The sequence below is a fragment of the Nuphar pumila genome, chromosome 1, assembly GCF_984573655.1.
Source record: "Nuphar pumila chromosome 1, dmNupPumi1.hap1.1, whole genome shotgun sequence".
Taxonomy (NCBI): Eukaryota; Viridiplantae; Streptophyta; class Magnoliopsida; order Nymphaeales; family Nymphaeaceae; genus Nuphar; species Nuphar pumila.
In genome coordinates, this window is record NC_143249.1 from 25,022,334 (window position 1) to 25,030,941 (window position 8,608).

Consider the following 8,608-nt stretch of genomic DNA (forward strand, 5'->3'; position numbering starts at 1 on the left):
TATAAAAACCCTGAAAAACTCATTTAGTATGGATCATTTAGCATCTTTCATTTAACACGTATCATATATATATATATATATATATATATATATATATAGAGAGAGAGAGAGAGAGAGAGAGAGAGAGAGAGAGAGAGAGAGAGAGAGGTGTTAAAAGATTATGCTGCTGTCTTAATATTGTTTTTTTTCTCTTTTTCTTTTTTATAAATGTGCCAAAACATATGCAAAATGGTTTTCTAGGACACTCCACAATTTACTGAAGGAATTGTCTTGGAAAAATGTATATCAACCATCCAACGGTTGTCTTACTACAAACATATTTCCATATCATCCACTGAGATGCTCAACTCCCCTTCTGTTTGCTGGTTCGGTACATGGCCCTGGGAAAAGTTTTCCTCATCTGATTCCCATATCTTGAGCTCTTGGTTTGCACTCTCATAGCTTCCCTGCACTGTGCTGCCACTCTCCTGCACTAGTACCTTAGACATCAACTCTGCGTCCATGGCCATGCCTGCCTCTACAGCAACCCTCTTTACGGACTTCGGCGACATGTCAAAGACGCGGAATGACGGATTAATGCTTCCAGGAAAATTCAGGCCATTAATTCCATCCAGCCCTCGTAGGCAGAACACAGCAGTGTCGTGCGCAATAGCCGCACCCTCCGGAGTAGAGTACGAGCCCAGCCATAGGCGGTCTCTCGAACCCGGCAAACGAATTTCTGAGACCCACTTCCCCGATTTCCTGCGCCGAACGCCTTTGTATGGATTTCGAGCATCTGCTTCGGCACTCTGTACCAGTTCCGACCTTTGCATCTTGCCGGACTGCTGTGAGAGTCCCGGTTCTCCGGTTTGTAATCGCTAGAGATGCAATGGCTACTAGCCTTGATGTGGGCACTGAAGCTAAGTGGTGGCTTATTTAGGTTGAAGATGCAAAGGCTTGACATTTTGAATGCTTGAATCAGAGAACGTGAGTAGAGAAGACTAGACTTTTTGGCTGGCTCACTCTCCCCCACTCGAAATGGAACAAGCATAATTTATGTCCAATCATAAACAGGACCGATATCATGAGGATTTTCTGTGTGAAATAGAGAACCTTCTGGTAAGTTTTTTTTTTTTTCCGACAGAGAAAGCTTGGGTTAGGCAGACTCCTACAACTACCATTTTGGGTTCGAATTTGCATCATCCCAACACAAGGTGACGTCCACTACTAACTGCTCCTGCCAGACAAGTGGAGCCCCCATTGATAACCTCATGATAAGTTAGAACTGTTTTTCTTGGGTTTTTCTCAGGAGAATCCAGGTCAAAGAATAATGGTAAATGTAAAATATAAAAAATATACCAAATATGTAGAAATGTAAACAATATTAAATATAAAAATTCAAGTTTTGTTTATCGTGAAAATACCATGTTAAACCACTGGGGCTCTACCTAGTGCACGTCACCTTGTGTAGGGATGTTGCAAGTTCGAATCCCAATGATATCAGTTGTATAACTGGTAGGGGTCTGCCTAATCAGTCGTAAAAAACAATGACCTGGTCGCGCTGATTCAGCCTGCCATACCTTCTCCCGAGGCCTATGTTAGGCATTGGGTTGAGCAGATGAGCGATGCCCATGAGAATCAAACCCTGACTGCCCGTCTAGCAGTCAAGGCCCCACCCCACTAGGCCAACCCCCCCTTGGGGCTTTCAACTACAGCATTTGGGTCTATTAAGGGAGAAAAAAAAGAGTATTCATAGGTAGGGGTCCTGTGCCAAGCCGAAGGCCCGTGTTGGAACCCCTCTGCCACATGGGTCTGCCTTACCCCAGCTTGAGTAAAAAAAAAAAACCCATCTACATGAATCCGGGTAAGGAATCAATTTACATGGTACAGGATCTGAACCCAGATACTAAATGTCAAAAGTTGATGTATGTGCACCGCCTGTTCAAACGCGTTCGAGTTTTGTTATTCGGAACCTCTTGTTTGGTCTCATGAGTTTACGAAACAAAAAAAAAGAAAGATTATTGTGGCGGGTATGGTTGTTTTCAGCATGGTGGGTGATATGGACTGAAAGAAACAATATCTTTTTCAGGGGCATCAAATTCAATTTTGAAAGGATACGTCAGACGGTTATGTTTGATGTGTATCTGACTCTTAAATTACATAGTAGAGACAGGGGTTTGGATCTGCTTGTACTCTGAACTGTGCACAGTCACCACCTGGATGGTGGCTGTCTTCCTCTTATGTTCCTCTCTCACCCAATATTCGGTTGGATGTATTTTGGTAATGTTGAATGCTAAATGTTCTCTCTCTGTTCAAAATAAATATTAAAAGTTGACGTATGTGTACCTTTCTCTCCAAAATAAACGTGGAAAATTAATGTATGTGTCTCTCTTATATAATCACCTTTTGGGTGTACGGTAGCATAAGGTTCCGTCCATCAGATTGAGCACCATGGGGGTGCTCAATTAAGACCTGAACACACCCGTGCACGGTTGCTACAGTGCACGTGTATGTGGTGTGTGTGGAGCATATAACCTGCCCCCATAATCATCATCCACACATGCCACAACAAATTGGTTCAACATATAAGAAGTGGAAGCCAAAGTGGCTAACTGTAGCTATTTTTTATTTTCACATCTGGCACATGTGAAAAATCACTAGAAGCTAGTGCTGGGATCATGTCAACGTGCATGTAAGATTTCATGGGGATCGAAAAATCAATGGCTTTCAATGTGTCAAATTTTCAACCCTCCTAAAAGCATATTTTTACATTGAAAAATACAATCCAAAAGACTATTACTAATATTTTGACCATGCCAAAACACATCGATGAGGCTATATTTGGTTAAAACAAGCTCCTACTATGAGCTCAGCTATTAATGTGTTAAATAGTTTTTTTGTTCTTTTGTTATTTTTTTGGCAGTTCTGACCTCATAAATGTGTTGGGCATGATCGATTTAAGAGAAATTCACACCTGGATCATGTGTTTTTGATGAAAAAAATGATATTTGGAGCCTCAAAAATTTACAAAGATTTTGGACAGTTGATTTTTGGAACCTTATAAAAACTCCCCAAACACTTCAAGAGCTGATCTCTATACAACAAAGTACATAGATCACATTTGTACAGTTAAAATTTAAAAATAAAACAAAAAACCCTGAAAAGCTAATTTGGAAGGTATCATTTTACACCTACCCATATATATATATATATATATATATATTTTGAATTATGTTCACTACCCATCTGGATAAAGAACCCCTGAAGTGAGTAAATGTAATATTTTATTTTTTCAGGGTTTTTGCTGTCATGTATTCTCCCAATCCATTCTGGAAGTTCTTGAACCCTGTTGTGATAAAATCATGATATTTTTAAAAAATATAACAGATTTTTGTTGGAAAAGAATCTTGCACGTCGATGAGAATATATATATATATATATATATATATATATATATATATATATATATATATATATATATAAAAGTCCGTACACGTGTTTAGCTCTCAGAAACTATTGCTGGCCGGTGGCTCATAAAAGTGAATTTGTCTGGCCAGTTCAATCATTTTCAAAAATAATAAATTGAACTATAAAATAGACGTTGCAGTTGCAAACTTATAGTTGACTCTGACTTAAACAAATACGTTATATATATTTATAGTAATGGGTCCATGCTAAACCCATTTGGTGCTAAATCGCGTGTTAAATGGATTTTTCAGCTTCTCCAATGTTATGTTTTTTATGCAGTTCTGCCCCCTATAAATGTGTTGGGCATAGACGATTTACTAAGAATCCACACCTGGATCATGTGTTTTCTATGAAAAAAATGATTGTGAAAATCTCTACAAAAAGAGATTGTGTGTAACACCACAATACAAGAAATACAAAGAGTGCACAAAGGCACAAAGGATAACACTCACAAGTGCACGAAGGCACGGATACACATGCACAACAGCATGAAACAAAATGAACTTCAATTCATAAGTTCCCAAGAGGGGCTTTACAATATTGCATATGCACTCACAAAAAAGAATAATGTTTACAAGGGCCACTAAGGCCTATTTATAATGCAAAAAGAAGCCACAGGTGCAACTCAATATGACTGTTGGAGCTGCACCCAACGGTCACATTTGTGACTGTTGGGGCAACTCCAACAGCTATATGGAGCTGTCCCTTTCACAACAGTCAAAAAGAAAAAAAAGTGTAAAAAGCAAAAGTAAATAAAAAAAGAAATAGTAAAAATGTTAGCTCATTAGGGTGGCTGACACCTATTGAGTAAAAGGACTAAAATACCCCTGATGGGTATTTCAGTTTACAGTTAAAAGAGGCATAATATTTTAACACTTCCCCTCAAACTTAGCGTGTCACGACCGAAAGTTTGCCTAGAAGGAAGTTAAATCTTGGAGAACACAGCGCCTTAGTGAAGAAGTCTGCAAGTTGATATTCTGATGTAACATAAGGAAGGTCAATGGTTTTTCTTAAATATTCTTCACGAACATAGTGGCAGTCCATCTCGATATGCTTCGTGCGCTCATGAAATGTGTGATTTTTGGCAATGTAGATTGCACTTTTATTATCACAACATAATTTTGTGGGTCCTTGAACTTGAATATTCATATCTTCCAACAAATTGCGAATCCAAACAATCTCCATGGTAGTAGATGCCATGGCTCTATACTCAGCTTCGGTGGATGAAAGCGATACCTTTTGCTGCTTCTTGCATCTCCAAGAGATTAATGATTCACCTAAAAAAATACAGAAACCAGTGGTGGAGTGACGGTTATTTGTGTCACCTCCCCAATCAGAGTCAGTATAAGCAATTAAACTTAATTCAGACGTAGAAGATAGAAATACTCCTTTGTTTACTGTACCCTTTATGTATCTGATGATGCGAAGGATGACGCTCATATGGACTATAGTAGGTGCATGTTGAAATTGACTAGCAACATGTACTGCATGAGAAATATCAGGCCTGGTAATGCTGAGATACGTTAGGGATCCAACCAGTTGCCGGTAAGGTGTGGGATCTTTTAAGAGAATCCCATCATCAATCTTCATCTTCGAACCTACTATTTCAGGAGTTTCGCAGACCTTGTCATCTGTGATTCCTGATCTATCAAGAATCTCACAAGCAAGTTTAGTTTGAGACAAAAAATAGCCTCTCTGGGAATAGGCAACCTCAATTCCCAAAAAATATGTCAGAAATCCTAAGTCTGACATTTCAAATTTTGAAGTCAAAATAGATTTAATGCTCTTGATTCCTTTGATATCATCACCTGTTATTAACATATCATCAACATATAACAATAATATAATAATCCCTGCATCAGATTTCTTAACAAACAATGCAGTGTCAGTATAACATGAAGTGAAACCATTTTCAGTCATTACATTGTTAAACCTATCATGCCAAGCCTTGGGTGCTTGTTTCAGTCCATAAAGAGCTTTACGAAGACGAAGAACTTTATTTTTAGGGATTTTCATACCAGGTGGAGCATCCATGTAAACTTCTTCATTAAGATCTCCATTTAAAAAGGCATTTTTGACATCCATTTGGTAAATATTCCATTTTCGAATTGAAGCAATGGTGATAAGACATCTGACAGTAACCATACGAGCTACTGGAGCAAATGTCTCTTCATAGTCAATCCCATATTCTTGACTGTACCCTTTAGCTACAAGACGAGCCTTATACCTTTCAAGAGAACCATCACTCTTAGTCTTGACCTTGAACACCCATCGACATCCTATAGTTTTTTTGCCATTGGGAAGAGATTGAAATTCCCAAGTGTTAGCTTTCTTAAGAGCTTTGAGTTCACTCTCCATGGCTTCTCTCCATTCAGTACATTGTTTGGCTTCTCCAAAATTTTTTGGTTCAAAATAAGAGTGAATGGCACTCAAACAAGCTCGATATTTAGGAGAGAAAGAATCAAAAGATACGAATCTAGAAGGAGTCCTTCTAGTTCTTTCAGTTCTCCTAGGATGAGAATCATGAGTGAAAATAGTCTCACTAGGTTCACTATATAGTTCAATAGCACTCCTAAAGGTGCTTCTATCTTTATGCGAATAAGTGATGGGTTCTCTAGATACATTTTCTTCTTGAGGGGTAGAAGGGTTAGAGTTATTGTTGATCACAACCATTTCATTTTCACTATTATATGTTGATTCATCATCACTAGAGATATCATCATTCTTAGATAAAAGGTCAAAAAGAAAGGAGTAATCGGCATTTTCTAAATGAGATTCATTTTTTTCAAAACCACTATCATTTTCCAAAAAAGTTACATTCCTTGAAACATATAATTTATCATTCTTAGAGTCATAACATCGAAATCCTTTTTGAGTTTCCGAATAGCCAAGGAAAGCACAAGGAATGGCTTTTGGTGAGAGTTTATCATTTTTATCGGTAAGAACAAAGCACTTACAACCAAAAACTCTCAACCTATTATAATCAGGTTCTTTTTCATATAGAATCTCAAAGGGAGAAATTTTATCTAAATTTTTAGATGGAAGTCGGTTGATAAGATAGACGGAAGCAAGAGCCGCTTCGGCCCAAAAATTTTTAGGAATATTTTGGGAAATGAGAAGGGTTCTAGTGGTTTCAATGATATGCCTATGCTTTCTTTCGGCCAAACCATTTTGATGTGGGGTCTTAGGACACGATCTTTGATGGACAATGCCACAATCCTCAAGATATTTCTTAAACTCATTAGAGAGATATTCACCTCCGGAATTGGTTCTAAATATCTTTAAATTACTATTAAATTGATTTTTAATCATCATATGATATGTTTTAAAACATGAAAAAACTTCATGCTTATGTTTGAGAAAATGTATCCAACAATATCGTGAGAAATCATCTACAAAAATCACATAGTAAGCAAAACCACCTTTGGATATGACAGGTGCCGGTCCCCAAACATCCGAGTGAATAATTTCAAAAGGTTTAGTACTAAACATAGTTCTTGGTTCAAAAGGTATACATATCATTTTTCCAAGAATACAATCATTACAAGATAAAGTATTTTTACAAAGATCTTTGACAAAATGTAGATAGGATAACTTGGTAATGTTGGGATGACCAAGTCTCTTGTGCCAAACATTTATGTCTTTATGTTGGGCCACATTACAAAAGGTGTTTTTAGGAATTTAAGAAAGTCCACATAGTACAAGTCTCCTTTCCTAGAGCCTTCCCCAATCAATCTCCCGGACTGGTGATCCTGTATTAAACATTTATTAGATGAGAATTGAATGTTACACCCAAGGTCCGTGAGTTGAGAAACGGAAAGCAAGTTTTAATTTAATTTTGGTATAAGTCTAATTTTTGGAATAAAAAAGTTTTGGGTTTTAAAATTTCCAATTCCCTTAATTTCTAGAGAAGTACCATCCACGGTCGAAACAAAAGAAGGTGACACATTTTTAGAATACTCGGAAAGAGATGAAATGTTTGGGGTCATATGAAAGGATGCACCCGAAACTAAGAGCCAAGAAGTTTTACCTGGAGGAGAAGAGGTGGATACGGCGGCACCGGAAATAGCTCCCTTTAGAAGATGTTGAAGAGCCTCCACAATTTGATTGAGAGATAGAGCTTCTTTTGAAGATTTCTCTTTGGATGGTTGAGATGTAGTTGCCATTGCTAGAAGTTTCTTCCATTTTGGGCAAACCGGTTTGATATGACCCGGTTCTTTGCAAAAGTGACACGAGATTTTGCTATAATCTCTTCTTCCTCCTTGATTTTGATTCTTAAAATGAGGAGGTCTATATGTTCTTAAATTGTTACCGGGTCTAGAAATGGCATTAACACCATCACATTCTTCTTGATTTGTGGACATTGCAAGCACACTAGGATTTTGCTTGCTAATGCCCATACGGGTTTCCTCTCCACTTAATTTAGTTAAGACATCTTCAAGAGAAGGAGAGGTAAAAGAGGATAGGAGAGAAGATCTTATTTGCTCAAACTCGGGCCTTAGCCCATTCAAAAAATTGAAGAATCGGTCTTCTTCTAATTGCTTATGACGAAGCTCTATGGCTTCTCCACTCCACTTGGGTTCAAGCATGGCAAGCTCATCCCAAATTGAAGAGTTAACGCTCTCTTTTGAAGATAGTACTTATGGGACAAGTCCCTAGAAGTATACATCTTCTCAAGATACTCCCACGCTTGAAAAGCCTTTTTAAACTTTATAATATTGGCATTAATCATTGTCTCAACGGAAGAGAAAATCCAAGACAAGATCTTAAAATTCTTCATTTTCCATTGCTCATGTTTCCTACTATATTCCTCAAGAGCATTAGTTCTTTCATCTTCCTCAAGGATTTTGATTTCTCCTTCTTTAACCAAAGTAATTTTAGGCTCGGGTTCCGAAATCGAGCCTTGAATGTAACCCCAAAGCCCTTTCCCTTTGATGTGAGCTTCCATATTTCCGGCCAACACATGATAATTTGAGCCATTTAGCTTGAAACCAAGAGAAAAATGGGAGTCTTTCTCACCCATTAGAGAGGAAAGAAGAAAGAAAAGAATACGTACCACAATAAGATTTTAAATCTTTCTTGTTGTAGTAATCTTCTAAAATATTGAATGAAGAAGATTCTCCACTCCAATCACCAAAAAGTTGAAGGCATGTTTTTCGAG

The 8,608-nt window shown here is 37.7% G+C and overlaps 1 pseudogene; it reads right to left on the reverse strand.

The window, feature by feature from the left end:
* Window positions 1-308: 308 nt before the first annotated feature.
* LOC149848403 (ethylene-responsive transcription factor ERF019 pseudogene) lies at window positions 309-812 on the reverse strand (annotated as a pseudogene).
* Between the last annotated feature and the right edge of the window lie 7,796 nt (window positions 813-8,608).